Source organism: Hylobates moloch, unplaced genomic scaffold (assembly GCF_009828535.3).
Source record: "Hylobates moloch isolate HMO894 unplaced genomic scaffold, HMol_V3 SCAFFOLD_10, whole genome shotgun sequence".
Lineage (NCBI taxonomy): Eukaryota > Metazoa > Chordata > Mammalia > Primates > Hylobatidae > Hylobates > Hylobates moloch.
The window spans coordinates 36,862,559-36,877,013 of record NW_026652285.1 but is presented as its reverse complement, the minus strand read 5'-3'; the positions used below and the strand labels follow the sequence as shown (position 1 = coordinate 36,877,013).

The 14,455-nt window shown below is 34.8% G+C and overlaps 1 pseudogene; it reads right to left on the bottom strand.

The window, feature by feature from the left end:
* Positions 1 to 248: 248 nt before the first annotated feature.
* On the bottom strand, positions 249 to 1,591 carry LOC116475393 (keratin, type I cytoskeletal 18-like; annotated as a pseudogene).
* Positions 1,592 to 14,455: the final 12,864 nt, after the last annotated feature.

Genomic DNA, 14,455 nt, shown 5'->3' with positions numbered 1-14,455 from the left:
TCTTTCTTTCTTTCTTTCTTTCTTTCTTTCTTTCTTTCTTTCTTTCTTCTTTCTTTCTTTCTTTCTTTCTTTCTTTCTTTCTTTCTTTCTTTCTTTCTTTCTTCTTTCTTTCTCTTTCTTTCTTTTTTCTTTCTTTCCTTCTTTCTTTCCTTCTTTCTTTCTTTCCTTCTTTCTTTTCTTTCTTTTTCTTTTGACATCCAGCTCCCTGTGAACTTTTCATTGGCCTCCTGCACCCTGCTTCTCCTGGCTTAATGTCTCGGAAGTTTGGTGTTGTTGGTCTCAGACACAACTTTGCCATTCACTATCTGACGGGTGGTGTTTGTATGGTTTGCATGGAGTTGCGTGCTGTCCAGGGAATCACCAAGATTGAAGTCCTCGCCATCTTCCAGCAGGTGGTGGTAGGTGGCGATCTCAGCCTCCAGCTTGACCTTGATGTTCAGCAGGGACTCGTACTCCTGCTCCTGGCGCTACCCCTCTGCCCAGGTCTGTGCCAGCTCTGACTCCAGGTGCAGCAGGATCCCCGTTGAGCTGTTCCATCTGCAGGGTGTAACAGGCTTCCACCTCCCTCAGGCTATTCTCCAAGCTGGCCTTCAGATTTCTCATCAAGTCCGGGTCTATCTACAAGGACTCGACTCTACGTAGCAGCTCCGTGAGCGTCACCTCAGCAGGTCCCACCTCAGCAGACTGTGTGGTGACCACTGTGGTGCTCTCCTCAATCAGCCGAGACCAGTACTTGTCTAGCTCCTATCGGTTCTTCCGAGCCAGCTGGTCATATTGGGCCCGGATGTCTGCCATGATCTTGGCAAGGTCCTGAGATTTGGGGGCATTTGCCTCCACAGTTAACCCAGAGCTGCAATCTGGGCTTGCAGGCCTTTCACTTCCTCTTCGTGGTTCTTCTTCATTAAGAGCAGTTCCTCCTTGAGAGCCTCGATCTGCGTCTCCAGCTGCAGCCGAGTGACATTGGTGTCATCCATGACCTTGAGGAGCCCATGGATGTCGTTCTCTACAAACTGGCGCGCATGACCAGCTCTGTCTCATACTTGACTCTAAAGCCATCAGCAGCGAGTCCGGCATTGTCCATCTGCAGAACGATGGGGACATTGTCTACAGTATTTGCAAAGATCTGAGCCCTCAGGTCCTGAATGGTCTTGAAGTAATGGCTCTAGTCTCTGACCTGGGGTCCCTTCTTCTCCAGATACTCCCGGATTTTGCTCTCCAGCTTCCTGTTGTCGGTCTCCAGGCTCCTCACTCTGTCCAGGTAGGAGGCCAGGCTGTCTTTCAAGTCTTGCATGGTCTCCTTCTTGTTCTGGATGCCTCCCATTCCTGCCAGACCCCTGGCCATTCCCGCGGCCAGGTCCCCGGACCCCATGCCGCCCGGGAAGCTGGTGGAGCGGGACATGGAGATCCAGGAACCAGAGCCCTCGCCTGCATAGACGCTGGCCACGCTGCTGGCAGCTGGGCGCCATAGCTGGGCACCTAGACAGAGCCCAGGGACCCGTAGTTGGTGGAGAAGGTGGAGCAATTGGTGAAGGTCATGCTGTTCGGGGAGGAGAGCGAGAGGACAGGACTCAGGCTTTGCTGATGACCACATTTTCTGTTATTTCTTGAGTTGGTTTTGGTAAGTTGTGTTTTTTTCATGAACTTTGTCTACTTTACCCAAATTGTTATTACATAAGCTTGTTCATGGCATCCTTTATTATCTTTTATTTTATTTCAATTGGTTATATTATCAATTTCTGTATAATAAATTTCACCCACTATAAATCCACAATGCAATGCATTTTTGACCAAAGGCATTTTAAATGAGGAATAAATAGTTTGGTAACATAAATAGTAACATAAACAGTTTGGTAACACACCTTTTTTAAGTCAATTCACTAGCCCTACCTACTGGCTCCAGAAAACCACTAATCTTCTTTATTTTGTGGTGGTTTTGCCTTTTTGAGAATTTCAAATAAATGAAATATGTAATCTTGTGTGTCTGGTTTCTTTCACTTCCAGAATACATTTGATACTCGTGCTCTTTTGTATATCAATACACTAAGTGATGTTTATCACTAAGTACCATTTCACTGAATGAAGATACCACAATTTGCTTAATCATTCATAATTTAGATATACTCACAATTTGTAATGAATATTTGGGTTGTTTACAGTTTGGATCATTATAAATAAAGCTCCTATGAACATTCTCATAGAAGTTTTTCATAAATGTGTTTTCCTTATTCTTGGCTAAAAACCTATAAATTTAATTTCTGGGTTATACAGTAATCATGTCTTTAATTATACAAGAAATTGACAAACTATTTGCACAAGTGGCTGTACCATTTGACATTCCCACTAGCAATATCCAAGAGTTACAGATGCTCCACATCCTTGTCAACACTTACCATTTTCTTTTTAGTACTAACCCACTTGAGAGGGCATGCACTGGCATCTCATATGGTTTTAATATTCATTTCTCTAATGACTGACACTGAGCATTATGTCTATAATGTCATTTTGGGAACTTTTTAATGTCTATAGGATTTCAGGTCATGTTAAATTGTTCGCAAAATGGCAAAAATAATTTTTCCCATCCTGCAAAACCACTTTTTGCCATATAAAGTTGATTTTTTTTTTTTCCCATTGGAAGGTAGAGTTTCTTTACCCTTTGGATCTGGGCTTAAACATGTGACTTGCTTTGGGAAGTTTGCCACTTAGAAATGAGGTATAAACAAATATTAAAATGCTTTGATCAAGTGCACCAATAATCTTTATTTTGATAACTGAAGAATTCATTATTTTTCTGCCCTTAACTTATTGTTCTATCAGCAACATTTGACATTATTTCTCACTCATCTTTGAAACACTTTCAGACTCTATACACATTACTTCTTAAACAGCAACATTGCTTAATTTTCTTGCTATATTTTTGGATCTCCGTACTTCATTTCCTCATCAAAACAACCTTTTGAATTTAGAGTGCACCAGGATATGGTCGTTGGATTTCTTTTCTTTTCTACGGATATTCAGGCCATTTGTGATCTTATTTAGTCTCACAGAGCATAAGGCATCTATCAGTTGATGATTACTAATATATACCTCCATCTCAGATCTCTATGTATGAGCTCTAGGTTCCTATCCATTGCTTACCCAATATATCCATTTAGATGCCTCCTGAATCTCTTAAAATTAACATAAACAAACAAGTTTCTCACCATTTACCTCAAACAAAACATTCTGAAGTCATATAGATCTCAATTACTCTTATCACCATATTCTTGGAGTCATCTTTAATCCCTGTCTTCTTCATGAATTCCATGTCCAGTCTCTCAGCAAATTCTATCTATTGTAGCTTGAAAATATATACAGAATACAACAAACTCTTAATTTCTCTATTGCCACAGCCCTGATACAATCTTCGTCATTCTTGCCTGGATTATTTTGTTGATCATCTAACTCATCCCCCTAATGCTATTCTAATCTTTATATGTCCATTTTCACCCCAGTAACAATAGTACCCTTTTAAACCACGGGGTATATTATGCTACTTTTCATTTTGTAAGACGTACACAATCTGGTCCCCGCCTTACCTCTTTGAATGCATCTACTATTCATCCTCTTACTTTCTCAGGTACAGCTGTAGTGCCCTTCATCACATTGTTGCAACATTATTCTCTTCAAACTGACTCTTATTTTTGGCTGAAATTTCTACCACAAATTTCTATCGCTCACTCCCTCATGTTATTCGGGTTTTTATTCCATAACTTTTTTAGTGAGCTCTTCCCTAAATGGCAGAATAAATAATCAATGCCCCTTTGCAAATATTCTGTCATCACAACACACAGTGTTTGTATTTACTCTGTAAAATATGATCCTTGTTATAGCAAGGATATGTGTCATCATCCATTTGTTTACTGCTGTATCCAAAGTGTGTGTCAAAGTGATAGGCTATTGATAAACATGTGTTGAATAACTGAATGCATTAATTAATCTAGATTATAGCATCATAGTTATTCTTCTCACAAAAATAATAATATATTGGTTTCTCTTTGGCTTTATTTCAGACAAAGTGGATATCTGAAATGCAGAAACAAAAATGTTTTGTGAACCATTAAGTATTTCAAATAATGGAGTGACTGAAATTACCTAACAAAACTTAGTAAGGCAATTTATTTTTCTAAAATTACAGAGGATAAGTGAGCAAAATAGGAGTGTTGAAAATATTCTACCAAAATGAGCATACAAAACACCTAGGTCACAAAATCTACCAATAATGCATTGAACCTACTGTCGAAAACTAACAATTTAGAGTTGAAATATGAAATCACTAAGCATATCCTCTAAAGGTTGTTTAACCAAGTGAAGATATGTACAATACCATGTACTAAGTTGCTATCATATATTTTCAAGTGAGGTTCAACTAGTATTACTTTGTCATAGCCAAATAGCTAAACTACAATAATAATTATTAGCTAAGGGATTACTCCAATATAACTTTTTAAAAGTTTTCTCACTATATTCATGTGTTAGCCACTATTCCATATTATAGTGTAAGCCACAGTATATTTGTTATAACCCAAACCTATGGTGACTTGTTAACTGTTAAAAAATAATTACTATATAATTCTTGGTATAGGCTGGGGGGTAATTGAATGATTAAAAAATTAATAAGAAATAGGCTATTTCAAAAAATGGAAATTTTTTGTTATTATTAATCAGTTCAGAAAATACAAATTTCCATGAAGAAAATATTAGCAAAAACTTCTAGCTGAATAGCAGAAAGAATCTGGAATTTAAGTTTGGAAGGCGTATCAAGGATATATTCATAATGGGATACAGTTGCATATTTTTAATTGCTTATTTTGCATGCATTTGATGAATATTGAATATTATTATCTATATAACATAAATATTTAATTCCCTTCATCATTCTGAAATGGAATTCAGGGCACTTAAAAAATCCCATTAACCAGAGTAAAAATTATTGTGTATTAAAATTATTGTAAGAAGGAAAACAAATCAAGAAAAGGATTTATAAAAATATATGAAAATGCCTGACTCGCACGCAAGTTACATGGAGAGAAAAGAAATGAATACTTGCTGTGAACTTACCCTTTGGATCATTTTTAAGTTTAGCTAATTTATAAAAATAAACATTTCAGTACCTGATTTTTTTCCCAAAATACATTGCTTGTAGAAATATAGTAGGCGAATCGCATAAGATTCAGACTACTAAGAACTCAGCAAGAACATGAACGCAGAGCCCCACCTTATTGTCTCCGAGTTTTACATGAAGTATTTTAGACAAATGTCTTATAAACTACTCAGTAAGATAAGGAAAACAAAGTACATGTATAACTATTGGAAAAATGATGACAGAGTGCGTGATATGCCTGATGTGTGTTTCTAATTGAAAGATAAAAATTATTTAAAACACTGTAAATGCTCACGAATTGGCCAATTACCCAATCTTAAAAAGCCTAATCTCTGAATTTTCCTATATACGTATCCACACATCAAAAAAAAAAAATCCTATATAGTTAAACATAGACACATGAAAAATAAGAATAAATATATGAAAATATCCAAATAATTTTGGTGGAATCATTTCATAAATATGTTCTATTTCTTACTAATAACAGCAATGTATTTTAAACAATTGGAGCATGGGTAACTACATAAAGAAAGAAATGTACTGGCTATTTTGGCCTGACAAGTTTCTAAACCCTTTCTCCAGACTAAAAGCCATTCTCAAGACAAAGAAAAAAGTGAAACTATGAAATTTAGATCGTTTTTACTGATATACCCCAAGTAAGAGATTGCTTACAATTTGGAGAAGATACCAAAACAACAACAGAAATAATTCTAAGCTGAGTCAAGAGATCAAAAATGTTTATTATTTTTTAGATAGTAATGTATTCTGGAGTTACTGAGTAGCTAGTAGTGGTGAGGAACCCATTAGATATTTCTAAAAATTCAGTATTTGATACAGAAAATACTAGAGATGTCATAATAAATTTATATGATACAGATAAACATTTGAAGGGAATTATGGAAAAAAATAAAATACTTCAAGGGTAAAGGCCATAAAAATAATTCACAAAGTAGAACACCCAATAAACAAAACTAAACTCAAAAAGAAATTTCATTTAATTGAGAGAAAAACTGTACCTTCGTATTGAAAAGTCAAATCTTAAAACAGGAAATTTTGACTCAGCATGAGAGATACAAAGACCTAGATAAGGGCTGGCCTGAAGCTTACTCAATTTGATGCACTCTTTTAAGAAAAGGAGTTAAAATTATGAATACAGAATTAGGTATAAAATTAAGTATCAATTTAGAATAAGAAAAAAATACAAATCTAAAAGTGTTTGACTAATAACTCCAACATCACAAAAGACAAAAAACAAAATGGTATTTTTGTTAAGTGCCTCATATACCACTATAATAATTTTCTCCCCTACATTCATTGATAGTATTATTATTGTCTTTCATAAGATAATTATATTGCATTGATTTCTTCCCCAAGGATTATTATTTAATATTCAGAAGTTAGAATACTGTGTTTCAGATTCCCAGCATGCTATTGCCATTATCATGTATTTTTTTTGGGCTTTTGTTATCTTGAGAGAGTCTTTTAATAAAGTTTGCAGCCCCTCTCCCCAACACTTGGATGAGTTTTCCAGTTTAGCTTCTGGTGCCATACTTTTCAAAATGTCTTTCTTATACTACATCATTCAGTAGTAGGTACTGTAGCATACACTCATATTGTATTGTGATCACTACATCTGCATCTGATTTTAGATAGCAGTTAATATAATAACATTTTATTGCTGATTTTATTTTTTTAATTTTTAGGAGGTAAAGTATATAGCATTTTTTCTTCCAATTTTTTAATTTTATATAACGCTTGGCATTTAATGATACTGATATGCAGTCACAAGTAAAATAAATTGTAATGAAATTAGAAAAAAATTATTAAGCTTATAGGAAAAAGATAACTTTTATAAGTTCATTATTTGTCCTAGAAGCTGTGGGAAAAAAAAAAAGATGTACAGATGAGAATTTATGAAAATTTAAGGTCCACATGTGGAGCAAAATAAAAAAAAACATAGAATACAATTGACAGATTAAAAAAGATTTTACAACATATTGACAAAGATTAAACAGCTAGAATATATTTTAAAACTCAAGTGAATGAGAAAAAGACAAACGACATAAGAACATAGGTAAAGGACAAGACTGAATAATTCTAAAAGAAGATACAAATTACCTATAAACAAGCGAAAAGGCTATAACAAAAAACATAAATACTGAAAGAATTAATAGAGCATATGTTTTCTAAAAAGTGGATAAATGGAAAAGATCAATTCAATTTAAACTCAAGAAGTTTGAGTAGCACAGAAAGTAGTACAAACTTACTGACAGAAAAGTTGACAGTGTCCATTAACATTTAAAACTTGTATATACTTAAAATTCAACAATAAGAACACAAACTGATTAATAAATGGACACAAGACTTTAACAGACATCTCCTTGAAGAAAATATAGAGATGGCAAGCAGGCACATCATAAAAATCAGGAAAATGCAAATTAAAGCGATATCACTACCCACCTATCAGAATGGTCACAGTCTAAAACATTCGTAGTACTACATATTGGTGAAGATATGGAACAAAAGAAACTTTCTTTCATTGCTGGTGAAAATGCAAAATTGTACAACCACTTTGGAAAACTTTGTGGAGATTTCTTACAGAACCAAGTGTACTCTGACCATATGAATCAGCAATCATACTGCTCAATATTTACCAAAAAGAGTTGAAAAGTTATATCCACATAACGACCTGCACATAGAAATTTACTGAAGCTTTTTTTTTCTTTTTACAATTGCCAATATTTAGAAGCAACTAAGATGTCCTTCAGTAGGTGAATGCATAAATAAACTATGGTGCATCCGGATAGTGGAATATTATTCAGTGCTAAAAAGAAATGATCCAGCGAGCAATGAAAAGATATAAAGGAAAATTAAACACATTATTACTAAGAGAAAGAAGCCAGTCTAAAAAAAAAGCTATATACTATATAATTATAACTGTGTGACATCCTGGTAAATGTAAAACTATGGAGAAGTGAAAAGATCAATGGTTTCCAGGAGTTGAGGGGAAGGGAAGATGAATAGGAGGAGCACAGATGATTCTTAGGGCAGTGTAATTTCGCAGTATAATACTATATTGGTGGGTACATGATGTTATACATTTGTCCAAACCCATAGAATGTACATGACTAAGAAAATACCCTACTGTAAACTATGGACATTCAGTGATAATAATGCGTCAGCATACGTTTGCACCACTCTGGTGAGGGATGTTGATAACTGGAGAGGCTATGCATGTGCGGGGGTAAGGGGTATGTGGGAAATCTCTGTACCTTCTGCTCAGTTTTGCTGTGACCTTAAAACTTCTCTAAAAATAAAATCTATTTAAAAAACAAAAGCTAACAAACAGCAACAAAAAGTATTTATCTATTAGTCTCTCTCTCTCTCTCTCTCTCTCTCTTACATGTAGACATTTAGCTGAGGAGTGTGGAGTGGTGGAGAGAGAGTGGGTTGGCATTCAGAGTGGGGTTGTGCAGTACAATCTTGTTTATAAAGAAAAGGAATTGAAAAAAGTTATTTGACCCTCAATGACACTCTGGAAAAGTGCCATATGACATATCTAAGTAATAGAATTCTAAGCAGCCACTAAAAATTAGAGGTAGATCTACACAGAGCAGGATGGACAAATATGCCTAGTATTATTAAATAAAACAATAAGAGTAATGAAAAGGCCAGTTTCAAATGCATATGCACACGTACATACATATATATATACACATCTCTATATATGCACACATATAATACAATTTATTTGCAAATAAGACATATGTCATCGTTTCTACATGCGTTTAAGTATTTATTTGAGCCAGCAGAGAAGGCACCAGAAATATTTTCCAACTGTCAACAGAGCTTAACTCTGGTGATGTCTGAGTGAGAGATAAACAAGGTGAGCAAAACTGGATTGGAGAAATTGAATATTTTTACTTTTCATTCATATTATTATATATCACTTAAGGAGAAAATATCATTGATAATGATAAATTAGACTTGGCATTAATTCTCAATGTATTCATACGAATAAAGCACATAGACATGTAAACATACAGTTTAAAAATAAAATCTTTTATACTACAAATAGTTTTAAATATCTATGACCTGCCAGGTTCCGCATACATTTTTAGAGATATAGTGTTGAACAAGCCAATTACAACCTGATCTGTGCAACAATAGAGGTATGCTCAAAGGCTGGTGGAATTCAGGGGAGGTTTCCCATGAGGCAGGTAATCACCAGAGAAGGTTTCCTCAAGAGCTGTGAGATAAACAGTGACTGAAAGAGTGGTTGTTAAATACAAGAAGAGGGACAGCTTTTTTTGAAAAAGGATGTTATATGGAAAAGCATAACCATGTGTTACTGCATATTTGGGAAATCTCAAATAATTGAATACTACCCATGTGCAGATTATATATGGGGATTGCAGGAATTAAGAAAAAGTTAGCAAGAGCCCAATCATGAACAAACAGTATTTTAGGCCAGGGCATGCACTTTGGTTCTTTTTTTGTTTTGCTCTGTTTTAATTACTTTCCCCACTTCAAAAAGAGAAACGAAGGGTTTTGTTTTAAAAAGATTGTTCTGAAAATAAAATGAAAAATAAAGAACAGGTGGAATAAAGGGCAGATTCTAAATTTAGAGAAAGAAGTAAAGACAAGACAAAATACTTTAGCCTATGGAAATTTGTGATTTCATAAACTAAGATAACAAAAATGGTAATGGGGAGAAAGGAAGACATTCAATAGTAACCGCTATGTTATAACATAGTGATACAGGTAGGTATTGGGTATGGGGAAATGCATATGAACTTTTCCATAAAAATTACAGTATAATAAACACAAAAACACATTCTAGATTAGATTTAGCTTTGCTTATTTATTTTGCTTTCCTTACAAGATGTCAGTTTAAAAATATAATTATTAAGGATTTAGAATCAACCACCAAAGGAACTGATATATTGACACCTCTCTAATAGAATGGGGCCAGGGTTACTACTACTTGTGTTGTCTTTTTGCTTGATAATGCAGAAGAGGAAAAAACAAAATGAACATCAGTAGTTTTGACCTCTGAAAAGCTAAAATCCACTTTTTATTTTTCTTTTTGCTTGGGGACCTCATAAAACATATACAGGAAGGTAAATATAGCCGTATTGAAAATGAAGTTTCTAGCTCCAGGAATAGTATTTTTTAAATGGAATTTCTCAACCAACTGAAAATTCAAGTGAGAGACAGTAGTCAATTTAGCAAAAAGTATATAACAGCAGATCTTAGAAAACATTCATGATTATTACACATTTGTATTAGATCTGTGAGTTTACAGTCATTCATATCTTTAGGTAAAGATTAAAAATTTTTCCTATACATTAAGCCAAAATCTGTTTGTCTTACAAATTTATTTCAGTATAATTTGATAGGATTTTCTGTTTTTTTTTTTTTTTTCTAAGGTATATCATTTAGGATGTAAGAAAAAGTAATACTAAAGTTTTCACTGGTATTGAGTTACAGTTATTTTTTTTCTTTGGAACAAGAAAAGTTTGGGACATGTGAGTCAATATATTGAGTTCAATTGCTTATCAAAGAATCCCATTCTTGAAGATCACATAGCAAATGAGCATAGCTTTTCAAGTTCTAATTACAATAGATAAATAGGTAGGCAGATAGACAATTGATAGGTAGATAATGGATAGAAATATATAGTCATATCTTAGGGAAATACATTTGGGCAATTGATCACAGCTAATTTAACCTTTAGCATATTTAATTTAAACCTTTAACATAACATTTATTCCCGAAATTTTATTTGTACATGTATACACTGCTTGTGTCTGTGCTTTTGTTTTAAATTCACAGACAATTTTTTCCTTGAATGCTGGTGTAAAACAATAGAAACACGACACATGAGAGCAAAGCTGCTAGCAAGACACACCAGGGCAAATTATCACCCTTTATATTACATCCCATTAAAAACTTGGTTTCAATATTCCTGATTTAAAGATTTTTAAAGTTGAAAGAAATATTTTTAATTATAGTTAAAGAGAAAAATCTGCATCGGTTACTAGGTAGAGATTTTGCCATTGTCATTTGACAATCAATTAAATTGTTTGTCTTCTGTATACAGTATAGTCTGAAGGCCACCAGGTGAAGCAATGCTCTTAATAGGAACCTCTCCAGTTATTAACTACATATGACAGAATTGTTGGCTAATATATCTATAATTCAACAGAGTCAAAATCCATCTACCACAGTCTAAACTAACTAAACCAGGGTGAGAATTATTTATGTCATAAGGGATTTCTTACTTCTGAAGGGAATTCATCTCAAGACAACTCCAAATATTGAACAGAATTTGATAAGGCTGAAATAAGACTCAATTTGCCATATTTGTTCATAATATCTTCAGAAACATGGTTTTATGCCAGGTGCAGTGGCTTATGCCTGTAATCCTAGGGCTTTGGGAGGCCAAGGAAGGAGGATTGCTTGAGGCCAGGCGTGCCAGACCAGCCTGGGCAGCATGGCAAGACCTCATCTCTAAAAAAAGTAGTTGGATGTGGTGGTGCACAGCTATAGGCCTAGTTACTTGAGAGACTCAGGCAGGAGGATCACTTGAGCCCAGGAGTTCAAGATTACAGTATGCTATGATCATGCCACTGCACTTTAGCCTGAATAAGAGTGAGACCCTGTCTCAAAAACAAAACAAAACAACAAAGCATGGTTTTATAAATTTTAAAACAATTGTAATTAAACAATTTTTAAAAAGATTTAAAAGTCACCAGCATCCTTCAAGGAGCAAATATTAGATTTTTTAAAAAGTAAGTGCCTAAATATCTAGAGTCTATTTTTCTAATTTTAGTCCCTAGACATATACAACAAAGCTTGCAGGTATTAGTATTTAAATTTAAGAATAAAATGCACTTATTTTAATAGAATTCAAACTGAAAAAAGGAAAGAAACTCAAATTGTTTTAGCTACTTAAATCATTTCTATCAGGCTATGTCCCTGAAGGAGGATAATTCAATTTAAAAAGATCAGAGTATTGACTGAGACCAAGATCTCTAGGTACTTAACAGATAAATGAAACAGATTAAAATGAAACCTACCAAATGTGATAAAACTGAATGTGGATATTTATATTTAGGGCTCTTTGTCTTAGGACAGTTAATTATTTAGAATAAAATAGTATATAAGAGACTAACTTTCACTGGGTGTATTAAGAAATAACATAGTCATTGCTAGAATAAAAAAGATTAATTGTTAGATCGTTGTCATTACTGACTATTTAATCTGAATACAGGTCTTTTCGAAGTTACACAAGAATGTAAGCTTCTTTCTCAATGTGACTTCAGTGTCATCTTCAGATATTATTATTAGAAAAGGAAGAAGTTATTGTTAATAATTTGGACCCTGGATTCAAGGGCTCTGGATATATTCTTATCAGCAAAATGATCCTGTGTAAGTTATGTATGACCCCTTAACATTAACTTCTTCCTCTACTACAGGGGTCCCCAGACCCCAGGCCATGGACCCTTACCAGTCCATAGCCTCTTAGGAACTGGGTTTCACAGCAGGAGTTGAGCGTCAGGTAAGCCAACAAAGCTTCATCTGTATTTACAGCCACTCCCCATCACTCACATTACCACCTGAGCTCCACCTCCTGTCAGATCAGCAGAGGCATTAGCTTCTCAAAGGAGCACGAACCCTATTGTGAATTGCACATGAAAAGAATCTAGGTTGCAGGCTCTTTATGAGACTCTAATGTTGATGATCTGTCACTGTCTCCCATTACCCCCAGATGGGACTGTCTAGTTGCAGGAAAATAAGCTCAAGGATCCCACTGATTCTACATTATGGTGAGTTGTATAGTTATTTTATTATATATTATAATGTAATAATAATAGTAACAAAGTGTACAATAAATGTAATGTTCTTGAATCATCCTGAAACCATCCCCCCACCACCAACCTGGTCCTTGGAAAAATTGTCTTCCATGAAACCGGTCCCTGGTGCCAAAAAAGTTGAGAACTGTTGATCTACAAAATGATGATAATGAGTGCCTCTCTCAGAATAGAGTAAATATTTAATAATATAATGTATCTAAAACATTAACTGAAGTGATTGGCATGAAGTAAATACTAAAATAATAAAAAGTGATAGCTCTTGTTTTCTTGTTTTTGTTACTGTATTGTTCTTATAGTTCCCCTTCAAGCATAAACTATGTCAAAAATTTCCAACTGTACCATTAATTAAAGTCCTTGTTTTTGTTAAAATGAATAAAGGTTAACATGTAATCTGTTAGGGTAAACAGATTATCTGATTAACAATTCATATTAAAACAGCACCATTATACATATGCAACAGTCTTGCAAATGCTCAATTTGTCTACCTTCTTCAGTCATGGTCTTATTATTGCCCTGGGTTCTTATCATCTCCCAGGAGAGAAACCAAGAGAGATCATCAGACACAGCAGCACAGAGACCAGAGAAAGATTTATCTCAGCTTTTGCATGAGGAAGTCAGCACCACGAAAGAAAAAAGATAGCTTATCCCCAAGGGTAGTATGTAGGTTAGTTGTATATGGCCTCCCCGTAGGGAACGGTTTCATCAAGGCATATATAGGAGGGGTTTTCCTAGCGCTTGAGTAGTCACTTCACATGCTTTCTCATACACTGCATATAACATTAGCATTTCAAATCTCCACCCCGGGCATAACTTTTAGCATTGTAAACCAAAAATAAAATTTTAAGGCTCCCCAACCATCTGAATGGACCCTTCTTCTCAGCCAAGGGCATTCGAAAGTTAACTGGACAAAATTAGTTCAGGCCATGATGGTAGCGGGGTGGTCAACTATGTCTCATTATACCCTCCTCCTTTCTGGAATTCAGGAAAAGCTGACCAGCCTTAACATCAACAGTGACCTTAAGTCTGATAAGAAACATTTACATATTCTCTCTGCAGCCTGCTACTTGGAGGCTTCAGCTGCATGATAATCCCTTGGCCTCCACAACCCCTTGTTAGAACCTAGACATCCCTTTCTATTGATAATGACTCTTCCAGTGAATTGCTAATCAGAAAACTTTTAAATCTACCTATGACTGCTGCTATGAGTTGTCTTCCCCTTCCAGACTGAACCAACGTAAATCTTACATGTATTGATTGTTATATTATGTCTCCTTAAAATGTATAAAAGCAAGCTATACCCTGACCACCGTGGGCACATATCATCAGGACTGCCTGAGGTTGTATCATGGGCACGTCCTGAATCTTGTCAAAATAAACTTTGTAAATTAATTGAAGCTTGACTCAGATCCTTTTGGGTTCACTCCACTAAAAT